We start from the raw sequence: 27,819 nt of genomic DNA, 5'->3' as shown, positions 1-27,819 counted from the left end.
TCCCCAAGTATTCAAGACCACTAAACCACCAATATGAGGTAATAAGCCAATAGGATTGCAATCGAATTAGAGACAGCAAAATTGTGACTGCCACAATGTATTCCATAAGGTCTAGTCTGTAGTTGCTATATCCCTTTTCATAATGTAGAATAATCTGTTATTTTGGATTTTTGCAGGTAGAAATGCTCTTTCCTTTATGAATTTATTGACATTGACTTTCAAATCACATCAAAGGACAGCTGTAAACTCCTTGGCCAAAGGCCCTGTTGTCTTTTCACCAAAGATTTTGCCTCAAGGCAGTTTTCCTTGGTTGTAGTCAAATTTTTGGAGATAAAGGGTATACTGTCAGGATACTCAAGTTCCTACTGATTATTTCTTTTCTTTCTTACCTATGCAATCTGCTGCTTTCTTTTATTTTCCTTTCCTATCCTGAAACTTTTTAGAAAAATCTTTCCCTATTTTTTTAAAAGGAAAAAAAATCATTTCCAAAAGCTCACATACATTCAGGAAACCCTTATCTCAGTTCCCCTTTGTTCTGATTAGTCAGCAAGGTTTTTTATCTCCACTTCAAGGTTCTAGGAAGTACTCTTGAGGGGTCAGGAGTGCCTTTTCTTATGCTACCTTGAATCCCCATTCAATGTGTTCTTCTCACCAGTCAGCCACCTGTGATTATAAAAAAAAGAGAAGTTACAAAGCCTTTCTCCCAATCCTCTCCCCTTAGGGTGAGATTATAAATCCTTAGCCTCTGGGAGACCAAGCAATTTTACAAAATATTGGCACCAAGTTCACTTCCAAATTGCTGCTCTGGGCTAATCAGGTCACCCTCTGGGTCCTCAGCAGCCACCTCACTTTTGTTGGACTGCAAAATCTGGTAAGGACTTTAGTTCCCAAACGTTTGCTTCTCCCTAAAGCTCACAAGGATATAGACATCTCTAATATTCCATTCTTAAAGGGGGGAGGGGGGGAGGGAAAGATGCAACAGCAAGGCCATGTGCTCATTGTCCACATGGCAGCAGCCTGGGTCGAGAGAGAAAGGCAGAGTTCTCTCTGGGCATCCTCAAGACGAGGTTCTGTTGGCCAGGCTTCATCCCCTGTAGATGATGCTCATCTGGGCCAAAATGAAGGAAGGTATCGTGGCATCCTGATTCCTAGACTAGAGTTCCCAGGTTTTTGCTTCCTTTCATTGAGGGATTTTCTGTAGAGACTGAAATAAAGAAATGAACATTTGAAACTCACACCTGTTATTTCATTTAGCCACTTGTTATCTAAAACTCCTGAGAAATTTGAACCCTGAAGCATCATAACACATGAGAATTGGGACCTTTTGGATTCAAAATATGGAAAGCTGGTGAGTCATCTCAGTGGCTCTGCCCTTTCTTCTAACCATTTGGAAAGCAAATGCCCCAACTAGCTGAGATGAGACTACAGACCTTTACACTGACTAAGTAACTGGTGGAGATTCAACTTGAGACAGACCCAAGGAAACCCAGCACCCTTGTCTCTGACCCCCCCAGAGATTTCTGCTGGATACAAAGACTGTCCTTCCTCAAACTTCACTAGGATCCATAAGATCTGTTCATAAACTGTTCTTTCCTTTCTTGTACAGTGTCTATCTTACCACAAAATCACTCATTTAAAGGGCAATTACTTCAAAGTGGCAGAGGGAAATGCTTGGGGAATTTGGCCAAATTCTCCTGAACTAATGAGACATATATTTTTGGACATGGACAATGTGGAAATTGGTTTTGCTTGACTATTCAATTTGTTACAAGGCTTTTGTTTTTCTTTTAAATTGGGGGTAGTATAGAAGGAAGATAAAATAAGTGCTTGTTAATTGAAAACTATAGTGAAATAAAGACTATTATCTGCCCATTTTCCCCTACACAAACATGATCATTCCCTGGAGGATTTTTCTAGTGTGTTTCTTTGTTTTCTGTGTTGTGTATATCCTAGGAAAAGTTTTATGCTGTGTGATACCTAGGACCTTGAACCTAAATGCACTGAAAGATCATTCTAGAAGATTGGCAACAAATATATCCTTGAAAATACCTCCTGAAACCTTTGCTTTACTCTTAGACATGCTTCTGTCAAAAACCACAGAATTCTGACCATGACAGTGAAAATTCAAAGATAGAGAACCATGGAAATGGGTATTTCTTGAATACAGGAAACCATATATCTCATCTTCCTATTGGGGCATAATATCCAAGGTAGTCACCTAAATGGTGTGTTACCTAGAGGTCAAAGGTGGATTCTTGTGGATTCTTGCCCTTCTGATCTGAAACTGGATTTGAACTCTGGTCTTCCAGACTCTAGGTCCAGTGTTCTCTCCACTATGTTCCCTACCTGCCCACATAGTAAATGCTTAATAAATGCTTCCAGACTTGACTTGATGCCTCATATCAGTAACCTAACTGACACTGACTCACAAGCAAATAGATGATTTAAAAAAATAATAATTAAAACCTTGATCTCCAAAGGAATGTGCTTGAGTAGGTTTACTATCATTATACGGACATATCCTGTTAAGTTTCTGTGACCCAAAAAAGAATTTCATCTGTTCAAAGCAAGGTGGTCTGAACTCAAATCAAGTCAAAGCCAATTTGATCTTCACTTCACCTGTCTCCTGAAATGTGTTATCTTCAAACAAAAATAGGTAAATAGAACCAGATGCTTATAATAAGAGTTAATTACTCCTGACTTCTAAGGGGAGCCATTCTTTCAAAGACACTATTTTTGACTTTCAAGATTCGTTGGCAACTGTGAGCTAGCTGTCCACAAACCACAAAAGATGAATTTTGTGAGGTTTGCCAAGAAACAGAGAAAGAAAAAGATGAATACCTTAGAGAAGTCTTGGACAGATAAATTCATTGTTCTGTCAAGCAGGAAAATGGCACAGAAAAAGTAGTTTTCAGGCTGCAGGTGTGTGTGTGTGCTTTAAAAGGTGATTTAGACACATTTAAAATACAGGAAAATCAGGTTCTTGGTAGTTTTGGGGGTTTTCTTTCTGAACTACCATTTTCAAAAGAATCTAGTTACATTCTTTTAGCACACATCTCCAGGAATACGTCCCATCTCCAGCTGGTCTCATCTCTTAGAATGTGATAACAATCTGCTGCATGGGGAAATGATAAGGCAGCCTGAGTTGAGCCCAGTTAAGAAGAATTATGGAAATATAGCCCTTAGGAGCATCTGCATGGCTCAGGATAGAGGGCCAGGACTGGAAATGGGAGATCTTGAGTTCAAATCTGACTTCAGATACTTTCTAGCGCTATGACTGAGCAAATCACGTAACCACGGTTGCCTAGCCCTTACTGCTCTTCTGCCTTAGAAATGATATCTCATTTATAGTCCTCTATTTAAGAAAAGAAGTAGATCCCTTTGTGGAATGAATAGTTCTCCAATGGTTGGCGCTTTAGATGACGTAAGCAACCAGCATCGTAGACCATGGGTCTGGAATTTCAGAAGTGAGCTGGTGGTTTGGTTTGGTTTTTCATTTTCTAAACTTTGTCCCTCTTCTATCACAACTTGGATATTAAATTCAGAAGCAGCGCTGTTCCCTGGCTCCTGCCAGGGACGGCACAATTCCAGCTCTTTCTGAAAGAGCGTGCAGTCTATCCTCATCTCCCTGTTGGAGCTGTTCTGCAAATCTATAAAAAGCCACAAATCACATCTTTAACATTGTGCCTTTGTTAAGGTGTACAGGATAACAAAAGTTCAAATAGTAACATTGCTAGCCAGAGTGGGGGGGGGGGTTTTAAATAGGGACAAAATTAACCAGTCTTTTTTGAAGCCCTGCCAAAAGTTTCAATAGGCATTTCTCCCTAGACAAAGTATTTTAACTCTAGTTTAACAATTCCCATCTTCCTATACTGACCATGTTTCTGTTCCCTGGTTTGGTTTTAATCCTTATTATCTGTTTTACGATCAGTACTGTGTGAGCCACCTAACTGCCCCTTCCCTGGTTTTTTCTTAAAGCAAATTTGAGAATCTTTGTTCCCAGGAGTTAAACAAAATTTTTAAAGTCAACATTGAAAAAAAAAAGTCAACATTGAGCTTGACCTCAGTGCCAAAAGACCTACGCCAAAAGATCACAGCACTGCCACTGACCTCTAAGGGATGCTGGGTACAGGACAGTCCCTAGGCAAAATATGCAATATAGCTTTTGTCTTCAGGAACACTTCGACTTTTCCCCAGGCACCCTGAATCCTCACACTCCTATGTATCCTCCATTTCTCTGTCCAATTATAGTTCTTAAAGCACAGGTCTGACCCTGTCACTTTCTTGCTCAAGAAGTTTTGTCTCTGGATAAAATACAAGCTTTTCTGTTTAGCTTTACACAGATTGTTGTCCCTGCCAGGAACACCCTCCCTCCTTCCCTTTGACTCTTAGAATTCCCAATTCCCTTTAAGGCTCATCTCAAGATCTACCTCCTACAAGAGAGCATTCTTGATTCCTTTAGGCATTAATGATCCCATCGCGACAAATTACTGATTGTTTATTTATCTGTTTATATGTTAGTTATATTTGTATAGATTTTATATTTACTTAACTGTGCGCATGTTTCCCTCCTTGATGGAATATAGCTTCTTTCTGGCTAAAAACAGTTTTTGGTTTTGCCTTTGTATACTCAGAGTCTCACATAGTGTCTTGTAAATACAAGACTATGTTTTTAATAAAGGCTCATTGAATAAATGAATAAAACCTGATATATTTAGTCTCTGAAAGAGATCACATTTAAAGATGTGATACACACACACATTGGTGTGAACCACATCTTAATGTGTGATCTCTTTCAGAGGCATCTACCTTGCCATGAAAAATTCCAAGCACCTGCTCATTTTGACTTGGATTACACTCTGGTCTTGGTCTCCTCCACCTCCACACCTGCTGCTTTGCTCTCCACCTCCCTGAGAATGGATCCACCCTATGGCTGAGCAGGTTCTTGCCTAGAACCACATTCAGAGGCAGTTAGAAGCTAGGTTTGGCATTGGAGAGGAAAAGGACTTAGTTTGAATCCTGCTTCAGAAACTTTTTAGGTGTGTGACCCTGGACAAATCATTTAGCCTCTCTCAACCTCAGCTCTTCATCTGTAAAATGGAGACATGAATAATACTAGCACCTTTCTCTCTGTGTTTTTGTGAGGGAAAGTCCCTTTTGTAAAGCACTTTGCAAACCCTAGAACACTCTATAAATGGAATTAGCTATTATAGTGTGAAAAATCTGATTCCACTTCTGGGTCACTCTCCAATCTGTTCCACTTCTACCACCTTGTCCCTAGAAGGTAACCCACTTTCCAATTTCCCTATTTTTTATCTTCCTCTATTAGAATATAAGCTCCTTGAGGGAAAGGGAAATTTTATTTTCTTGTTTTAGCCCCTGAACGTAGCACAGAGTAATGAAGTAGTAACTAATAAATGCTTCTCTCTCTCTCTCTCTCTCTCTCTCTCTCTCTCTCTCTCTCTCTCTCTCTCTCTCTCTCTCTCTCTCTCTCTCTCTCTCTCTCTCTCTCTCTCTCTCTCTCTCTCTCTCCCCCCCTTTCTCTTTCTCTCATTCTCCCTCTCTTTGTCTCTCTCCTCTCTCTCTTTCTCTACTCTAATTTATCTAATCTATTTAATCTATCTGTCTGTCTGTTTATCTATGTCTCCAGAACCAAAGACTTAAATTACAGGATTGCCTTCTAACAATGATTCAAAAAAGGGTTAGGGATAAAATAAATGTTATAAGATCTTCTCTTCCATCTGAAATAGCATAGTCTTTCGTCTATGTATCCTAATTCTGCCCCATCTCCATTTCTCCATTAGAGATAACAACACTCGCTACTGGTGTTGGATAACATCCACAAAACAAACCTGATGAATTCTAATATAGAAAGGCACTAATTTCAATTTCTAAGGGCCAATGGCTGCTGGTCCTTCCTCCTCTGGAAGTGGGGCTAGAGAGACAACAAGTCTCTAAACTTCTAGGTAAATTGTTAGGGGCCTCTAGGAGTGATAGGTGGTTGTGATGTTTGCTAGTCCACCTCAGGCTTCCTGGTCAAGGCAAAAAACTATCTCATTGTTCACAAAATGAAAAGATTGCTGGTCCTAGAGTAAAGAGTTGTTTTTCAATTGTTTCATTCCCACCATTTGAAGTTTTCTTGGCAAAGATACAGGAGTGGTTTGCCATTTCCTTCTCCAGTTCATTTTACAGATGAGGAAACTGAGGAGAACAGAATTAAGTGATTTGCCCAGGGTCACATGGCTAGTAAGTGTCTGAGGCTAGATTTGAACTCTGGAAGATGAGCCTCCCTGCCTCTCAGCCCAGCACTCTATACAATGAATCACCCAGTTGCCCCAGATTAAGGAGACCTATGTTTAAATCTAGCTCTAACATTTAATCAAACTGTGTGATTACAAGGAAATAATTTTTCCTTTTTTGAGTTAGAAGAGTAGGAGGAGAGGGAAGAGAAAGAAGAAAAAGATTAATGAAGACTAAGGAAGATTTGAGGAGTAAAATACTGAAGAGGAAAACTGAAAAAAGGAGTAGGCAGTTGGCAAGGCAAGATAAATAAGAAAAGACAAGAAGAATATACAGTGTACCAACCTTTGGGGATACGGCCAAAAAAAAAAATCTTTAGGGGAAGATTTCTATCTCTAAACACTTTCATCAACAAAAAAGAAAAATAAAATATCAATGAATTGAGCATAAATTTTAAAAAGAAAGCTAGAAAAGCAACAAATAAAACACATATAACTGGACTCCAAAATAGATTCTAAAAATTAAAGAAATTAACAAAACTGAAAACAAAACAAACAAAAGAAAACCATGAATTAAATTGATAAATAAAACTAGGAACTTTTTTTTAAAAATCAAAGATAAACCATTACCTAGTCTTTTTTAATTTAAAAAATAATTTAAATCCTTATCTTCTATCTTAAATTCAATATAGAGTACTGGTTCCAAGGCAGAAAAAACAGTAAGGGATAGGCAATGGGACTTAAGTGACTTGCCCAGGGTCAAACAAACAACTAGGAAATGTCTGAGGCCAGAATTGAACCCAGGACCTCCTATCTCTAAGTCTGATCTTCAATCTTCTGAGCCATCTAGCTGTCCCACCCATTAGCTAGTCTTTTTAAAAATAAGAAAGAGGAAAACTAAATTGCCAGGACTGAAAATGAAAAAGAATTAAAAACAAATGAAGATATAAAGGACATATTAGAAATTATTTTACTCAATTATATACAGAATATAATTATATATGTTTACATATATATAATTATACATATTTTAGATTTGACTATCATATAAACCACTTTAAGTTTTTAAAATAATATATATGATCTCCTTTGATAAAACTAACAACTCAAATTAAAAAGATACACAATTATTTTCAATTAAATCCCCAAATTATAGAACAAGAAATAGATCACTTAAATTACCCAATTCTAAAAAAAAGGAATTAAATAAGGCATAAATGGATTCCTAAAGGGGAAAAATGAGACCATGTGGATTTGTAAACAAATTAAATCAAACATCAAAAGGATAATTAATTCCATCATTATATAAACTGTTGCTAATAGAAAAAGAAGGGATCCTACCAAAATCCTTCTATTATAAATATGATCTTGATGCCTAAACAGGAAAGTGAAAATAGGGAAAGAAAAATATAGATTATCCCTAATGAATATTGTTGCAAAAACTTTAAATAAAATATTACAAAGTAGCTACCATAATTTATCAAAAAGATTATACACTCTAATCATGTTGGATTTCTACCAAGAATATAGAATTGCTCCAAAATTAGGAAAACTATAAACATAATCAATTATGTTAAATAATTTTTAGAAGTATATGATTATATGAATAGATGCCAAAAATGCTTTTGACAAATATTATACTCATTTCTATTTTTTAAAAACCAACACAGAAGACATAAGAATAAATGGATTTTTTAATAAATGGTAAATATTATTCATCTAGAACCAAGAGACAGCACTGTAAGAGATAAATTAGACATCTTTCCAATAAGAACTGTAGTAAAGCAGGGATGCCCACTATAAACACTATTATTTATTATCTTGCCCAGAATGCTAAGTATAACAGGAAAAAGAAACTGAGGGAACAAGTTCAGAAAAGTGTGGGGTGGAGGGAAGGTATTCTATTTTACAGATGACATGAAAGTCTACCTAAAAAGAAATCTAAAGTCTACCTTAGGGTTCCTAAGAGATTAAACTAAAATTAATTTAAGCAATAGTTTCAACAAAGTAGCTGGATAAAAAACATACCCATACAAAGTATTGACCTTTTTAATGCCAGAAAATTAATTAATTAATGCCCAGAAAGGAGAGACAGAAACATTCTATTCAAAATAATTATCAAACATAAATATTTAGAAGTCTACCCAATAAGGCTGGGAAATTATGAATACAGCTATAGAAGACTCTTTACTGAAATAGACCCAAATGACTACAAAGATATTAAATGCTCATGGTTAGGCTATGCAAAATAGAATTAAAATGGTACTACCTAAATTAGTTTATTTGGTACTATGCCATTCAAATTATTTTGAAAATCTACTTTTAGAGCTGAAAAAAAAATAATGAAATTCATTTGTGTAACAAAAGGTCAAGAATCTCAAAGGAAATAAGAAATGAAGTGGAAAGGAAGAGGGTCTGGGGATACCAGATTTCAAGTTCATCATCTGGGAGATTGTGTCACTTTCATACCCACACTTCATTCATACCTTCAGTAGCCTCTGCCCCTTCTAGTTGAGGGCTGGAAAGTACAGCCAAAAACTCCTCCCCAAAGAATCTTCATTTAAAGAGGGTCCACTAGCCTAGTTAACTCTTCATTTCTCACCAAATGTACTCCTTAGATTCAACTCCTCCATGGCCTCACAAAAATCCTTTCTCACACCCCAACCCTGTCCTCAAGAAGCTAACAATCCAATGGGAAAGAGCACACAAACACATAGATACAAAGCAAATTATATCCAGGATAAAGAAGTAATAATTATCAGAGGGCAGGTGCTAGAATTAAAAAGAGTGGGAAGAAGCTTCCTATAGAAGGCAAGATTTTAGTTCATTCTTAAAAGAAGCCAGGGAAGTCAGATTGGAACAGCTAGGAATTTCCAGTGATGGGGCTGAGTCAGAGAAAATGCCCAGAGCACAGAAATGTAGTGCCTTGCTCATGGAATAGCAAGATTGAAAGATATATGCTAGAATGTAAGATATAAGAAGCAAGACTTAACTGTTTGACAATTGCTAATAAAACTGGATCGCAGTCTAGCAGAACTGGGTTTAGGTCAATTCCTCATATAAGATAAGTTCCAAAATGATGCATGACTTACATATAAAATAGTCACATTAAAATATATTTTTAAAAATCACATTATAAACAAATTAGAGAATAAAGAAAGGAAATAATAATAAAGAAGTGTAAGTAGTAATGTAAAGGAATAAAGAAGGAATAATGAGGATCACAAAAGACAAAATCAAAAAATGTTATTACTTGAAATTTATAAAGTTTTTTTTTCAAAATCCAGTGCAACTAAAAAGAAAAAGAAAAAAAGTTAATTATAGAAAATCTTTGTAGCATTTCTCTGATAAAGGTATAATATCCTAGATATGTAAAAAATAAATTAAGTTTATAAGAAACAGAGCCATTCTCCGATACATAAATGGTTAAATGATAAATAGGTAATTTTCAAAGGAAGAAATCCAAACTATCAATGTCATTAATTTGTCAAATTAATTAATTTGAATACCCTAGAACTCCAATTCCCAGCATCACATTTTCCTTCCCACATTACAAAACTGATGTAGGGAGGATATAAATTTGGTGTAGCCCCTCCTTTTGCTTTTTTTCAGTGATAGTGCCTGTGGAGGTGAGATGAGGGAGAGGCAGGAGAACTTGCGCACATGATATTAATTTTGTTATTTAATTAGGTTTATTTTACTTCTATTTCCTTTTTATTCCTTCTTTGAGAGATTATTACTAAACCCTATAAAATATAATTCTTGGAGTATTTTATATTAATTTAAATCTTACATTTTTTGGTGACCAGAAGTAGGGTTTAGAACCCATAATTCTCTCTAAGTGAATAGATTAAAAAATAAATATGTGTTTCTCCTGCCATAGCTTTTTTTGCCTTTCCCCCAGGGAGTATTGGTGTCTCTGCCTGTCTGCTTTTCTTCCCACTGCTGTTGCTGCTACTATCTGGGGGATCCTTGACAAACCTGCATCCTCCCCTCCTCCTATTGCTGCTGCTGTTGCTGTGGTTGGTAAAGTATTAACCCCTCTTTCCCTTGCTTTGCTAACACCTGAATGGTTGCTGCTGCCTTGGAAGCTTGTGTGTGTGTGTGTTTTAAGCAACAATTAGCCTCTGACTCAACTGACTCCTTTCACCTGGGGGAAGCAACCCTGACCACTCCACAAGCTACCATCTTGCAGCTCAAAATGCCAGAGTGCTGGAAGGAGTTAATAGTTTCAGCTTAGTTTTTTTTTGTTATTGTTGTTATTAGAAGGTATTAATTATTGGGCTAAATTGAGAAAGTTTAACCTTATCTTACTCCTAGAAGTTTGTCCTCTTGTTAAGGTCTTTCCTAAAACCCCACATGGGTCTCAAGCATGGTAGCCACTTAAGCCCTTTCTGCTCTCCCAGACCAGCTCAGCTAAGCAGCCCTGAGGAATTTTTACCTTCACTGTGCCTAAAATAGAAGGTTTTGTTTTCCCTCATTAACTTAGCTTTGTGCTAAAACCTTTAGGCTGCCCTCCATTTAAAGGCTGATTGGGGTATGTATCCATCTACTAGCCATGTGAGGTCTCTACTCCTAGACAATACATACTAGGCTAGCTCCACCTACTAAAAGGAAGTAGATTTGCAACCAATTTAATAAATAGAATTGCAAGTATGGCCCAGTTTCCTGCTTATCTCAAACAGCTCCCATTCCAGGAGAGCATTACAGAGCTCACACAACTCAAAGCTTTGGGGTGTATTTTCTTACTGCTGTTCCTGGGTGCACTTGTCCTTACAATTAGCTTGATTTATCTTGAGATTTGGAGGGAAATTCATCTCCCTACAACCCCTTGCCATTTTAGCCTACCCAATCTCTGCAACACACCCAATAAGGGGCTTGTCCACACTATGCCCAGTGCAGGTATGGAAACCCCAGAGGTGTGAGCCAAGGAATCTAGATGGATGATGATACTGGGGAGGGAAAGGAATCTTAAAGAATCTAAAGGTGAATTTTTAGCTTTTCAGATTCCATTGCTAACTGTTCTAGTTTGTTCCCCTCCAAATAGTGAAGAAGTCTCTGTAATGCAGCTACTGGAATTAGGGAAAAGGACTCTTGAATTCAGTGTCTGTATCCTGTCACATATATTGTATTTGCTGATTGTTTGTTTTAAGATTTAATTTTGTTTTTTAAGTTCAAATATTAATCTAATCTATACTACTCTGTAACACTAAATCATTTTCAGCTACTGTGTTTTGGTCATTAGCTATATGTGCTATTACATTGTCTTTATTTGTACCTCCTTCTATGACTGGACTGGAGAAAATACCATTGTAAAAGTCCATAACAACTTGCACAAACCCTTTTCTGTGGCAAAAACATAGGTCCTTATGGATGCTGAGTTAGTCACCAGATGCATCGAGGTTACATGTTGTCTAAACAGCCTTTTGTTCCTTTTTGCCTTTGTTAGTTGTCACATAGGTAATGATGGATGGACTCTATCAAATTTATTACAACCTATATACAACCTTTGGAGAATTTAATGACCTAAAAATTTAAATTGATTAAGGAGTCTTCAGAAGTGACTTTTCAGGATATCGAGGAGTACCACTACCTCTGACTGATCATTTGCCTACCTTTGAATTGTTTGTCACAAGAGGTAAGGGTCCATTAGTAGTTGAAGTATATGTAGTGTAATACCCACCTCTGCATTTATTAAAAATGTAATGGATGAGACATCAGAAGTGATTTTCACTATTGTAGTCCTCGCCTCCACATTGCAATGGATGGGACATATAAAGACATGCCTTTTATGGTTGTTACAGTCTCATACCAGAGGAGGGAATTTTCCCAAGGGGCTTGGTTACCCCATGATGAACTATAATCTCTTACTGGAGGTGAGAAGGTTTTCCCAGGGGATTTGTAAACACTAGATGAGTTTTTTATATTTGTAACTCTTCAGTTTACTCTACCCTTCCATCAGAATGATCTAGATTCTTGGTGACATTTTAGACCCAAAAGGTTTTCATCAGCATTACAGAAGTTGTTTGGTTTTTTTCTGGCCTCCTCTGCCACATTTTGGAATGATGGCAGTAATAGACTTTGGTAAAAATACCTCAACCAAGGTTGAAAGATTGGCTAGATCTGGAGAACTTGTGACAAGTATCCATGAGCTTCAAAGGTTTTTGTTTATTTTTAATGTCACACAGCAACTCATGTGACTCCTATATGATAGTGGGTTTGTTTGCCTTTGTCATTAAATGACCTCTTGCGATTTGGGGGATTTTGGTACTTCTTTGAATGTGCATTACCTGTTATACTATTGTTTTATAAAGTTGTTACTTGGTAAAAAAAATTATGTACACTCACACTGTGAATAATGGTCAAGTTTAAAAGGAAATGGATCTCATTTTGGGGTGAGAAACCTTTGTATTACATCTCTCCTTGTCAAACACAGTGTGTCACTGATTGTGAACTATTTATTTTTTTAGTTTTTTAGTTTAATTATTGTTTTTCTTTGAATGTGCAATAGTATATCTGAGTTTTCTTCTTTCTCTCATTTTTTATACTTGAAGCACATGTTAACAGTATTAATGGTTTTTCAGTTTTGTGCCAATATAAGTTTACAATATCCATTGGCCTAATATTAATGCATACCCAAAAGTTTCAAACTATGGAAACCTGTCATTGATTGTTAAATGTTATGGGACTTTAATTAATGATTGGGTCTGATTCCAAGAGAAGAGATCACAAAAGAGCCATTTTACAGTGCCATGAAGAACAAGGTCAAGTTGGCCAACCAATCCTGGTAAGATGAATGAGAATCTGTGCCAACAGAGGACTTGTTTTGGAGTTCGAGGAAGCAGCTGTTTGACAACTTCAGAAGCAGGATTTCCCTGTCCCAAGTTCAGACGAAGTATCTCAGTTTGGCTAGAATATTGGCTCCCCTATCCCTGAGAGCATAAGTAAAATCAGAACAGAGAATGCTATTTCCCATTTACTGCATAAATCTAGTCCCTTTTTTGTCTTTCATAGTGTGGCAATTTTCAGTAGTCCTGGCTGCTGATTAGGTAAGTGTATATTGCTGCAATGATCCTACAGGCTTGTGGGACATAAATCACTTTATTGGGCCCTAATTCCAGGAACTTCTATGAGCTTACTCTCTCTTGCTTACTCAGAATTTTTATATACTATTTAATTTATTTTTTTCTTTTCTTCTATATGATTTTTAAATGTTTTTAAATTCCTTTTAACAATTGATTCTCATATCCCATAACTCAGCCATCCATCTTAGGGTGATACATGTATTGGTCAATACCCCCACTCAGGGGAGGATTGTATAATTGTCATATAATTTTAGATTTATAAACATTTTTCTTGTTTTAGAGTAATTTTAGGATAAGAAGCTTGCTACCTCCCTGAATCCTGAAAGTAAATTGTTTAGAGAATGTTAAATTTATTTGTGGTTGATACTGAACTATGGTAATTAGGTGGTTGCCAAAGATTTAAATATATATTTGGTGGTCACCAGGGATTTATTTTCTAAATCCCAAAATGAATTACTAAAGTAAAATGTAATTTATGGTAGTTTTATTTACAATAGAGGGAAGATATTAAGGAATGAAAGAGAGAGAGACAACTCTGGCTTCTTCTGAACCAGGTAGAAATTCTAAGGTCCTAATCAGGGAAAAAAGTCTCAAGACAATGGGCCTTTTCTTGGAGGTCTACAGTACCTCCAAGAAAGGTAGGGTTACTAAGTCAGCCTTTCACTCACCAATAGTGACCGTCTATAAGGAAAGTAGTCTGAGGTCTCCTGCATGAGCTCCTCCAGGGGTTCAGTTCCACAACCAAGTGTCTTCACTCCAAGTCTGAGTGTCTTGTCTTCCAGTCTCTCCTCTGAGTGAGAGTTCTTCAATCTAACTTGAATCAAATTGAATATCTCCTCCTCCAAGTGACTCTTCTTCACTCCAAGCTCAAGAGACTAAATCCTCCAGTCCAACTCTGAGTCAAAAATCTCTCTAACTAGAATTGAATTTCAAATCTCTCTTCTTCTGGCCTCTGGTCCACTTTTTAAAGATCTTTTTCTCTTGTGTCACCTCCCCTAAATTTAACGTCTACCAATCACAGCTCCTCTCCAGGACTGCCCACTCTTTAGTTCACACATTCTTTGGTTAGATTATACCTTTTTTAGTTACTTAACAACTTTTTTGGTTAGTTCACCTTTTGTAGTTAGTTAAAACCTTTTTGTAGTTAAAATGGGTAGATATACTTCAAATACTGAGTTACCACCTTTTGAGGATTAAAATCTAAAAATAGATTGTGTATTACAATTCAATCTTCCCAATAAAAGAAGAGCTAAGTACCTACATTGTTACAATCAGGAGATAGCTAAATCCAATCTTCACAAGAAGATGACATGAAAATGCCTGCACAAACCTCACACTGCACCAAAAGATTCAGACTGAACTTTGGGATGTAGTGAAATTGAACTGTGGGGAGTTGAATGGATATATTTTGCATGTGCCCTCTTATGCCAAAGGGGACTGCACCCTAATTGGCTTTTTGTCAATGCACCTAGCAAGCATTGGTTTTATTATCTTTCTCTTTTATTTCCCTCTTATCCCCAAATTATTATAATTTACCCTTAGAAAGTACAATATTGTATATACCTCTAGTTATAGATTGTTACAGATATAATTGGTTATGTGTACTGATTCCACGGGGAAACTAGGAATGTAAATCTGGGAGATTTCTACATGCTCATTTCCCATGGGAATCACAGGGAGGGGGTTGTATAATTAATTTCTGTACCCTAGAACTCCACTTCCCATCATCCCATGTTCCTTCTCATGTTACATGCTGATGTAGGGAGGATATAAATTTGGTACAACCCCACCTCTTGCTCTTTTTTTTCAGTGATGTTATACTATGGAGGTGAAATGAGAAAGAGGCAGAACTTGCTCACATGGTTTTAATTTTGTTAGATAATTAGTTTTTTTACTTCTATTTATTTTTTATTCTTCCAACTTCACATGATTATTAATAAATCCTATTAAATATAATTCTTGGAGTGTTAGATATTAATTTTAATCTTATCATTCCAAATAACTAATAAGAGAAAGGCAAATTAAAATATCGATGAAGACCCAACTCACACTGATCAGACTGGCAAAGATGACAAAAGGGAAAATGTCAGCTGCTGGAGAAACTGTGGGAAAGAGTCCCACTGTTTATGAGGCTGTAAATTTTGGGAAACAATTTAAAACTATATTCCAAAAGTCATCAAGCTGTATAAACTCTTAGACTTAAAAATATCTTTACTAGACTTATACCCCAAAGGAATAAAAAGAAGGGGGGGAAAGGATATATATATATATATATATAAATTCATGGCAGTATTTTTTGTTGTAGAAAGAACTGGAAACTGTGATCAACTGGGAAATGGCTAAACAGATTATAGTATATGAATGTTATGGAATATTGTACTATAAGAAATAGACAAATTCAGGGGAACCAGGAAGATTTGTATAAATTGATTGAGTAAGGTACTTAGAACCAGAAAAAACATTTATATAAAATCTACTACATTTTTTATAGAAAAACAACCTTGAAGCATAGTTAGGTGGCTCAATGGATAGAGAATCAGCCTGGAGACAGGAAGTCATGGGTTCAAATATGGTCTCAGATACTTCTTAGCTGTGTGACCCAAGGCAAGTCTTTTGACCTCAACTGCCTAATCTTGCCACTCTTCTGCCTTGGAACTGGTACCTAGTATTAATTCTAAGACAGAAAATAAAGGTTTTTACAAAGAAAGAAAAAAAGAATTTTGAAAGATTTAAGAACTCTGATCAAGCAATAACCAACCATTGCTCCAGAAGGTTGAGGATGAAGCAGTATGTTTCCTATCTCTTGAAAGAGAGGTGATAGACTAGAGTTGAATGGTGACTTATACATTTTGGAAGATAGCCAATATGTAGATTTTTTTTTATTTGACTATGTTAATTTGTTTAAATTAATTGTTTAGTGGACATGGAATTGGGATTGGAGGCAGGGAAGGCAAGGTGAAATTAGGAGGAAAAAACAGTAATGCCAAAAAAAATTTTAAGGAAAAAAGAAAGAAAAGAGCATGAGTAAAGTATTTTTAAGAAAATGCAAACACAAGATCAGATGGGACTTGAGGTAGCACAATAGATAAAGCACCAGGCTGGAGATGGGAAGTCCTGGGTTCAAATCCGAACTCAGATACTTCCTAGCTATATGACCCAAAAAAATCATTTAACCTCAGTTGCATAACCCTTGCCACTCTTCAGTCTTAGGATTGATACTAAGACAGAAGGTAAGGGCTTAAATAAAAAAAAAATTAAAGGAAGAGATCAGGAGGTTTGTAGATTAAAAAAAACAGTAAGATAGCACTAGAATTAGCTAAATTGAGAATATATTTTAAAAAGAAGTTTTCTGTAATGAAATTCACTGTTTCCTCCTTTTCTGTTCTTTGTGTATAGAAATGTTTGGGTCTATTAGTATCTGTCAAGTTCAAAATAACAATTTTTTTTTTAGAGTTCTGAGAAGAAGATATGGAATTCCACCCCTCTGGAAGTAGCTTCCTCCTTAGATGTTGGTACCTGAAACAATATATTGTCTCCACACCCCACCTCTCCCCAGTTATGATTCTGCCCTCCCTCAACTATTACTCCCAAATACTCTCCTGAGCCTAGTCTATCCCCATTCCTTCCTACTTACCAGCTCTCTCAGTCTCCAATCTTATTTTGGCCTCCCTGGAGATAGCTTCCTGCCTTCTTTTCTCTGCTCATAGTTACTGCAGTGGTCCAAATAAACTCTGGGGTAGCCCAAACCTGCTTACCACCAAATCTAGACTCACTGAAATTTGTGAAGAATAATCATTTCATGGGTTTAAAACTGCAAAGCTTTGAGAGCATTATATGAAAAGTGCTTTTAAAAACACAAAACATTTGATTTCCACATAAAATAGCCTTTTAAATTGTTCTCAGAAGTCTCCTAAGTGACTTCCACTTAGATTTGTGTTCCTATTTTCTAAAAAACTGAAGTAACATGATTTCAATGTATGTATTTTATAGATATTAAAGTCTGCAGACATACTGTTGTTATTCGTGTCACATTTTGTCCAAATATCAATAAACCCAGAAATTATATTTATACTTGTTTGTATGTAGACTAGTTCTTAGACCTAAAAATAGACATTTTCCTTTTATTTTCATCTCCAAAAGAGCTAAACTAGAAAAGAATATGTGACTCATAATACATTTTATATTTATTCCCAGATATTATCATTGCAACATATTCCTCATTCAGATGAAGAATGATCTAATGAAGAGAATTTGGTACTAAGAGAAGGAAGATATAAATTCTGTTCCAAATGCTGCCATTGATGTACTATGGGGCCAAGGCCCATATTTCTCAGAATTGGAAAAAAAGGCAGCTGTCTACTGATATAGATTGAAGGATGCCAAAAGACCACTTTGCCCAAAAATATCCCTCCCAACTGTCAAGGATAGTGCAATTTCAGGTGGCAGTCATTCCTACAGGGATGGCCTCATGGAAAGCTAAAGAGATCACTGATGAACAACCTCCAGATTCTCCACTGATTCCTTTCTATTTAAGATTAACTCCAGAAAAACCCTTATAGTAGTCCTACAGCAAATTGATAGGATGATGTGAACAAGAGTTATGAGAACACAAGATGAGCAGGCATAGGCTGAATCTGGAACCAAAGTATATGTTATACAAGAAAGGTGCTAGAATTAGAGTCTGAGGACCTGGTTTCAAATTCTAGCTATGACTAGCTGATTACCTTAGCAAGTAAATTAATCTCTGTAAAGTTGGACTAATTCAAGAGTTGGCAAAGAAGAGATTAGCTAGAGGCTAATCCTGTTCACCTGTTTTTTTTGTGTGTGTGTGTTGAAAATTAAGAATGTTTTTGCATTTTAAAATAAAATTTTAATGTATTTAAAAATGTAAAAAATATATTTACTGTCCATAGGATTTGACCTTCTAGCTGTAATTTGGATTAGAGGCTTCCTAAAGATCCTTTTTAGGTCAAAAGCTGTGATTTTATGATTTTAGGGAATACTTACCTAGATGAGATTATAAATGTATATTAGAGCACTGAAAGATAGCAAGTATGTTCTGGCTATTCTCCAGAGTATAACGACTGAAATTCCCAAGAGGCAGTATTTCTTCACTTTAAAATAATAAATTAATTGATTGGTCAAGACATCCTAACCTGGTCAGTTGACTCTCTCCACAATCCAAAAGAGCAAAAGAGTATGGATTCTTCTTGGGCAAATATACATATACATATGTAGGTATATGTATATTTGCACAAGAAACAAGAAGAAAAAAATATATATATATACACCCACCCCTTGTGAACTCACCACTCAGCCCTTTCCCTGAAAATCTCAAGATATCTCTGTTTGATAAATAGCCACTGTGGAGATCAACTTAAAGACCCTAACCTCTCCCCCATTAATTTACTTTATTACAAGAGGGGACTAGAAGACACCAACATAGCCTGATCACCATACTTAAAGTGAGTCCCAAATGGCTGCTAAAGCTTGCTGACTTCCCTTACTTAAGAGAATTCTAGTTGACAGATAAATAAGGGGAAGGTCTCCATCCAGCCTCTAACAAAAACCTAGCCCAGTGTGATTCCATGAAGCCTGGAAGAAAATTACTTTAGCCTGGAAGCTGGTTGATCTTTGAAACTCACAGTTTAAGAAAGGTTTCATATAGAAATTATTAGAATTCAACATTAATTTTCCTAAAGAGCTAGGGTTATTACAGCTCTCCCTTCTAGGACACCCCGAAGGGTTCAGGGTGTCTCTTCTCTAATACCATTGGCTTAAACTCTGACTGACTTTGTTCCCCTCACTATTAGGTACACAGTAGGAAGAACCTCAGTTTCATTCAACCATTTAGTATCCATTAGCTTTTAGAAACAAATATTTACTTTGAAGATACAAACAAGAACAAAAGTACCAACATATTCCCTGCTGTCCTACCTCGAGCTCTGGGGAGAGTGAGCTCAAATTTAGCTTTCTTCCTAGATATCAGGTCCCACCAAGTTAATATTCAAAGGCAACATCGCTGCCCAGTGAGTATCCATCTCAGTTGCTGCTTACGTGCTCTTTCAGCATCAATGTAGAACTGGCTATGAAAACCAGGTGCTGAAATGCCAGGTCTTCCGGGTACTAAGATGACCTAAATGCTGAACTTCCTGAGCTTTCTAAAACCCCCAGGTTAGCACCTCCAGTTCCTACAAAAGAAAAGAACAAATGCAGAGACCAACAACCAAGGTCAGTTTTCCACTGGGCCCTAGGACTCTCCCCTCGCTGAATCATCTCTCACTGGGTGCCATCAGTAAAAGAGTCCAAGGATGAGCAGTCAAGAGAATGGTCAAGGCCTTTTTGAAGACATCCCTAAGTTCTAGCTGTGGAATCCATCCAAAAACTTCTCTAATCACTTACTGGAACCCATTATTTAAAGTCTACCTTGGAATCCATCACAGGACGATCTGCAGTCACCCCAAGGCACTTCCACTACATGTCATCCCATCACTCCTCTCTGAGAAGCAGGCTCCCTACTCTTTCCTCTGGGGGAGACATTATCAAAGGTGCTCTGTGCCTGCACCAGATCCCCCTGAAAAGAGCCATTTTTCTGAATAATAGGACCTATTAAAATGCAAATACATCATCTGGGAAGAGGTAATGTATTAAGTCATTAACAGCCATTACCACTTTGATGCAATTAATTTCTCAAACTGGCCTTACCCTGAGGGAATAGGGCAAATAAGTTTGAATGGGGAGAAGGAAAAGGAAACTTCCATAAAAAAGAATCAGTTCTTTCTGAATGAGGTATTTATTCTATAAGGGGCTCCTATGCATAAATGGATTCCCTAAGAGCTTTGAGGGGGAATAAAGGAAGGTGAGGGAGGAAACCAGGAATAGGGAGAATGCTTCATTCTGACACTAATGATTAGGACAAAAACAGACTTCCCCATTTTGCCTAGAATCAGTGGGCACTGTATGTGTCTTTCAGTAGCCCTCCTTTTTTCTGTGTATGTCTCCTTTAAGATTATAACTCATGGGGGGCAGCTGGGTAGCTCAGTGGATTGAGAACCAGCCCTAGAGACGGGACATCCTAGGTTCAAATCTGGCCTTACTCACTTCCTAGCTGTGTGACCCTGGTCAAGTCACTTAACCCCCATTGCCTAGCCCTTACCACTCTTCTGCCTTGGAGCCAATACACAGTATTGACTCCAAGACGGAAGGTAAGGGTTTAAACAAACAAAAAAAAGATTATAACTCATGTTTATATAGCACTCTTTTCACAACAGCAACCCTAAGGGGCAAGTGATGTAAGCATTATCCCCATTTTACAGACAAAGGAACTGAGGTTCGCAGAAGCTTAGTGCTTTAATCAGCATAACATAGCTAAAAATCACTGCCAGCATGTGAAGATGGGTTTCCTAAGTCAGGAGGAGTTATCTTTCCAGGATAGAATCCCACTCCTTGAGAAGAGTAATTGGCTCGAATCTGTCTCTCAGAGAAAAAAGAAAATAGAATAACTACGGTGGTTGTCCTTCGGGGATGAAGGACGGGGTATTGCTAAATAGTTATCTTCTAAAGCCAGAGGCTCACCCTCTGCAGCACTGATACAAAAAATCATTTCAAGCATAATGATTTAAGTTGCCAGACACCCAAAGGCCTACTGCTGTCCTGAAATCCTGCAGCATACCCAAGTGAAATGGAGGTAGGGTACAATCCAGAATGATCATAAATTGCTTTAAAAGGATAAGGTATGTGTTAATAACACTGTAGAGCTCTTTGCTGCTATATAAATGCAAAGTAGAACAGAAATTACTTTGGAGCGCTCTCTCAACCTGAACGATCTCCCAGTTAGAAAAACTTTTGATAAGTCATCAACCCAACTTTTCAAATAAAGCAGTCTCAGCCCTTTCACTTCTGACCATAAGACAAAGTGTGTGGAACCTGTCAACATGGAATCTAGTAGCCACTCCTCTTGTCTCCCAAAGCCTCTCCCAGTACATTCACCCTCCTCCTGAGGATCAAACTCAGTTCCTGCAGTTTACAAGACTACTGAGCTAAAGAGTCGCTTGGTTTGGGCTTAGTCCCCACCTAGGGTGGATTGTCTTTTACCTTAGATTCCCTTCAGAGTGGATTCTCACAGGAACAGGGAAAAAGTACAAACTTTGGGGTATCCAATTTGCCATATGGTCCTGAAACTTGGGGTTCATCAGATTTTACTAGGCTACAAGTTTAGGGTTTCTAGATTCCATGTTGACAAACCAAAAGTTAAGTTCCAACTGATTGAGGTCTTTTTTGGCTTTCCTCTTCTCCCCTTTATCTGAATCATCTTTATAACAGTGAATTAAAGATTAGGTACTAGGTATTGGGATTTTTTTTTCTTCCCAGTGAATAGACGTGAATTGGATTTTACATACATAATGTTTAAAATGTCAACTTGGAAATAACACAGAACTACTAAAGTACTCAGAAAAATCAATCAGGAAAGAGATGGGTCCATAATAATTGGCCACTACACAGAGTCAAGTGCCAAAATACTACACAGAATCAAAATCCTGGGGCTCTGGGGACAGTATCTCAGGGAGAATCGAAGTGCAAGAAGACTCTCCAAAGAATAAGAGAACTTGGGGGACTTATGTTTCATTTGGGGGACTTAGGACAGGGAAGTGTGATTGATTGGCATTACCATGGCAAAAAGGAAATGAGAAGTCCAAGACAGGATTATCAGGAAGAGTGTGATGCTTTACAACAGATACAAAAGTGTAAATGTTAAATTTAGTCTCTTGTAATACAAGCATTATATTTTTATGAGGTTTATTAATGATTATTAGAAATCAAGGATACAAAGTAATAAGCCACGTGCCTAGGACTGAATAGCCTATTCACAATTCACTTACATCTTGTTGCAATCTCTGAGTAGAGGAAGAGCGAGCTTGAGAGGCAGAGAGCCCTTTAAATAATAAATTGTGATCTCTCGGGTGGAGACTCAAGTGAGATTATAGGGAATTCTGGGAAGTACTAAGGACTTCTGGGGATTGACATCTGGGGTTCAAATCTCCATTTTTACAAAAGGGAAAGGTTCAGTCAAGGGATGGGCTACCTGGGAGAGGACTTTGATACAATGGGAGAAACTACTAGGACAAAAGGGTTAACATTTAATTAGTCCTACTAGTCTCAAGTACTTTAAGGTCTATTGTTCAGTCTAAAATGGGTGAATCTGGAATTTCCTTGGGTTGAGTTCTCCAGGGACAAGGGCAAAATTCCCAAAAAAATAACCCGTTGACAAAAGTAAATTGAAGTAAATAAAGTACTATTCTCATCCACTTGAAACGGGTTTTGTTTCTTGTATTTTGAGAGCAGTTTTGGCTCTTGGTTGTTTTCAATCAGTTTTCAGTGATGTTTTGATCATTTCTATAGGTCTTTTCTCAAAACTCTGGGTTGGTTTTGGATAGTATTGGGTATTATCAGACCTCTAATTCAAGACTAACTGATTTTCTGTTTTTCTGTTTAAATGGTTTTCTGTGCTTAATGTTCCCCCGACAAGTAGAATATGAACCTCTTTAGGACTTAATGGCTTCTATTTTACCCTACTTTGGCAACATATATAGTAAGTCAAGGGATTTTGACATATTCCTTGTTTCACTTAGGCATTTGTTAATGTTTTTCTTGATTTTCCTTCCAGCAAATAGACCTCTTTTTCCCTATCTCCTTCCCCAGCAATCACTCTATTCTTTCACACATTTATGGTCTAATCTCTTTTCTTTCCATAGTGTTCTTCAAGTCACTAAAGTTGAAGTGATCCTCTCTAAGCAGGTAAATCAAATATAGTCCCAACCTCCACCAACCCCCATCCAAGTCTTAATCTTGGTTTATTCCCTTATATTCTTGTGCTCCTATTATATCCAACTCATCATAGTAAAAGCTAAATTTTGTGCATTTTGAAGTAAACCTTAGCTTTTGGGCCCTCCATTTCCTTATCTATAAAATGAGTCAAGTGGACTATATCATCTCATAATTATTCACAGAGGGTAGTTGAGGTTTGTCAGGGGTCCTTCCTTTTCCCCTCAAAGAATAAGAATGTGCTAGAATCCTCCATGGCCCATGCTTTACATACATCCATGGATGATCTCTAAAGTCCTTTGCAGCTCTATATCCTATCATATCTGTCTTATCTTTTTTCTCTTTCTCTCTATCCCATATCCTTCCAATTTTGTTACTACTGATCATTCCTTTAACTTTCTTTACTTTCCAAAGCTAAAACAAGTGTTTGTAGGAAGTAGTGTATATCTTTCCTATATGGTCAGTATTTGCTATCAATCAAATTGTGAGTCAGTTTCCGGATATTTCATTTCTTATCCCTTTCTTTGAGTGTCATCATAATCTGGCAGAAATATTTCAATGGAAGAAAGAAAGAAAACTTAGATATTTTTTGTCTCTGTCATGGCTAACAGGAACCTCAAGTAATCTGCTAATTTCTCTTTGTATCAATCTTTCCACTTTTAAAATGAAAATAAGGGCAGAGCCAAGATGGCAGAGAAGGTACATGGTCCCATCTGACCTCTATCAAATTACCCTCCAAAACGCTATGATATAATGCCTCAAAACAAATTCTGGAGCAGCATAAGCTATCAAAAGACAAGGTGAAGTAATTTTTCAGCCTAAATCAACTTAGAGGGCCAGATCTAGGGCACTGGAGAGGATGTGTAGCACAGCACACCCAGGCTGACCCCACCTAGACAACAGATCTTGCTAGCAGCTGAAGCAACAGCAAAGGCTTCTGGAATACTCAGTCACAGATGGTAAGGGGTGGTTGGACAACTGCTCAAAAAGACATTATAGGAATCCCTTTGTTGGCTCAGACTACAAGATTTTGTTGCATTGCCTGTATGCAGAAGCAGATTATAGACCAGGGGTATGACTTCAGGGTGAGAATGAACACTAACAGAAACCCTTGCTTGTAGCCACAGAGGATAAAGGGACCCTGATCATAGTTCCAAGGCAGAAAAGAGTTCTTGGGATTACTCACAAAGCAGAGCACAGACCAAGAGAATATTAAACAAACCTCTCGTTAAAACATACTACCTTGGAAGAATGGAAAACATTTAACTCCTCAATGCCAGTTCAGAAGATAGCTGCACAAAGAATTGGAAACTTGGAACAGTGCTTCCTTTTATCAGTTACAGAGCCCAACTTTAACAGTTTTTTTTTTAATTAAAGGAGAAGAAAAAGACAGGAAAATGAGAAAACAACAACAAAAGAAAATAGAAAGTTATTTGGTGAGAGTTGATACTTATAAACTCAGAAGAACAAAACAACTGCAAAATTTCCAAGAAAAACATTAATTGCTATCAAGCCCAAAAGGAATTAATGGAGAAACTCAAAAAGGATTTTAAAAATCAAACAAGAGAAATAGGAGAAAAATTGGGAAAAGAAATGAAAGGAATATAGGAAAATTATGAAAAAAGAGTCAAGAGCTTAATAAAGGAGCCACAAAAATACTGAATAAATTAATATCTTAAAAAACAGAATTGCCAATTGGTAACATAAGCACAAAAAAATCTAATGAAGAGAAAAATTTCTTAAAATGCAGAATTGGCCAAATGGGAAAAGATATTCAAAAACACATAGAAGACAAAATTCTTGAAGACAAAATTGTTCCTATGGCAAAAATTCACTGAGGAAAAGAAATCATTACAAAATAGAACTGGCTAAATGGAAAAGGAAGTACAAAAGCTCACTCAAGAAAATCATGCCTTATGGGGTAGCTGGGTAGCTCAGTGGATTGAAAGCCAAGCCTAGAGACGGGAGGTCCTAGGTTCAAATCTGGCCTTAGACACTTCCCAGCTGTGTGACCCTGGTCAAGTCACTTAACCCCCATTGCCTAGCCCTTACCACTCTTCTGCCTTGGAACCAATATACAAGACAGAAGGTAAGGGTTTAAAAAATTAAAAAAAGAAAATCATGCCTTAAAAATCAGAATTGGGCAGTAGCTAATGACTCCATGAGATATCAAGAAACAATCTAACAAAGTCAGAAGAATGAAGGAATAGAAGAAAATGTGAAATTCTCATGAGAAAAACAACTGACCTGGAAAATAAATAAATCAAGGAGAGATCATTTAAGAGTTATTGCACTACATGAAAGCCATGACCAAAAAAAAAAAGGAAGAAAAGAAAAAGAACTTAGGCATCATCTTTTAAGAAATCATCAAGGAAAACTGTGCTCATATTCTAGACCCAGAGGGCAAAATAGAAATTGAAAGCATCAACCCAATCACCTCCTGAAAGAGTTCACAAAAGGATAACTCTCAGGAATATTATGGCCAAATTCTGAAACCCCTAAGTCAAGGAGAAAATATTGCAAACAGCCAAAAAGAAACAATTCAAATATCATGGAACCACAGTCAGGCTAACATAAGATTTAGTACCTTGTACATTAAAGGATCAGAGGGCCTTATATATGATATTCCAGAGGTCAAAGGAGCTAGGACTTCAACCAAGAATCACTTACCCAGTAAAATTGAGCATAATATCCTTTAGGAGAAAATGGTTATTCAATGAAATAGAAAACTTCTGAAAAGACCATGAAAATTTTGATTCCAAATACAAGACTCAAGAAAATCATAAAAAGGTAAACAGGAAAGAAAAATCAAAAGAAATTCAATAAAGTTAAACTGTTTACATCCATGAATGGGAAGTTGGTTCTTGTAACTTTGTTATTATTATGGAAGTTAGAAGGAATATACAAAGACAGAGGGCAAGGGTGTGAGTTGAGTATGATGTGGTGATATAAAAAACAAAATTAAATTAAGGCATGATAAAGGGGAATGCATTAGAAGGAGGGGGAATGGGAAAATAGAATGTGGAAAAATATTACACATAAAAGAGGCATGGAAGAGTATTTATAGTGGAGGGGGAAACAGAGGAGGTAGGGAAGAGAGCACATGAATTTTACTCTCATCAGATTAGGCTCAATGAAGGAAGAACATACATGATCAATTGGGTATAGAAAGCTATCATACCCTATAGGCAAGTAAGAAGGGCAAGAGAATAAGAGAAGGGGGGTGGGGCTAATAAAGAAGAAGACAAATTGGGGAAGGTGGAAACTAAACAAGGAGAAATAGGATGAAGAGCAATACATACTAATCATAATTGTGTGAATTTTTTTTACAATTTTGTAATAAAGACCCCATTCTTAAGTACATAGAAATTATTTGAATGTATAAGAATACAAGTCATCTCCAGTTGAGAAATGATCACAGGATGTGAATAGGCAGTTCTCAGGCAAAGTAATCAAAGCTCTCTATAATCAGGCATAAAATGCTCTAAATCACTATTATTTACAGAAATGCAAATTGAAACAATTGTGAGGTACCATCCCACAGATTGTGGCTATTATGAGACTGGCTATCAGAGTGGCTATTATGATAGGAAAGGAACATCACAAAACTTGGAGAGGATATGGGAAAGTTGAGACACAAATGCACTGTTGGGAGAGTTGGGAACTGATTCAATCATTCAGGAGAACAATTTGGACCTATGCCCAAAGGGATTTAAAACAGTACATACCCTACCCAACAATACCATTACTAAGTTTGTATCCCAGAGATTTAAAAAGAAAAAGAGGAAGGACTTATATGTATGAAAATATTTAAAGCAGCTCTTTTTATGGGGACAAAGATTTGGAAAGTGAGGGGATATTCATCAACTGGGATATGGCTAAGTTATAACCCTATAACCTTAACCCTAACCCTAAACCCTAAATTCGTGCTATAAGAAATGACAAGCAGGAGGGGCTCAGAAAATCCTAGAAAGTCTTAAACAAACTGAAGCTGAGGGAAATAAGAAGAACCAAGAGAAATAAGAAGAACACAGTAACAGGAATACTGTACAATGAACAACTGTGAACAATGTCACTCTTAGCAATATAATAATCCACAACTATCCCAAAGAACTCCTGTTTAAAAAAAAAAGCCATCTGCTCCCAGAGAAAAAGAACTGAGAGACTGAATCCAGACCAAAGCAAACTTTTTCCACTTTCTTTCTTATATTGTTTTCTATTTAGGCTTACTTCCACAAAAGGATTAATATGGGGAAATGTTCTACATGATTGAAATTGCTTATCATCTCATAGGGGAGGGAGAGGGAGGGAGGAAGAAAATTTGAGGCTCAATATTCTTTGGAAAATATTGGAAACTGCTTTTACATGTAATTGGGGGTAAATAAAATTTAATTTAATAAAAATAAAATGTAGTTAATGGGAAATAATCTTTCTATTTAAAAAAAGATAGGTCCTAAAAAATTGAAACTGTGTTCATAGGTTAAGCCATTGACAAAAGAATATCAGGTACAGACGGGATTCTAAATATACAAATGAAAGCATCTTAAATCTCTCTCAAAAACTAAATAAAATTTACCAGTGCTGGGTCCCATGAGCAAATCACCAGATTGTCAATCCCACCAAGATTATCTTTGGCAAAGGCCATTAGGTAAAGCATTCTTAGAAAAACTGCA

General features: G+C 36.8%; 1 long non-coding RNA gene across 1 annotated transcript; it reads right to left on the bottom strand.

The window, feature by feature from the left end:
* Window positions 1-185: 185 nt before the first annotated feature.
* Window positions 186-27,819, bottom strand: LOC130457173 (uncharacterized). The gene is made up of 2 exons (XR_008916268.1): window positions 27,723-27,819; window positions 186-663 (listed from the first exon to the last, which is right to left on the bottom strand). It is a non-coding gene; the product is annotated as an uncharacterized LOC130457173 (long non-coding RNA).

This window comes from Monodelphis domestica, chromosome 2 (genome assembly GCF_027887165.1).
Source record: "Monodelphis domestica isolate mMonDom1 chromosome 2, mMonDom1.pri, whole genome shotgun sequence".
NCBI lineage: Eukaryota > Metazoa > Chordata > Mammalia > Didelphimorphia > Didelphidae > Monodelphis > Monodelphis domestica.
The sequence above is the reverse complement of the archived record's forward strand: the minus strand, read 5'-3'. Positions and strand labels throughout refer to the sequence as shown.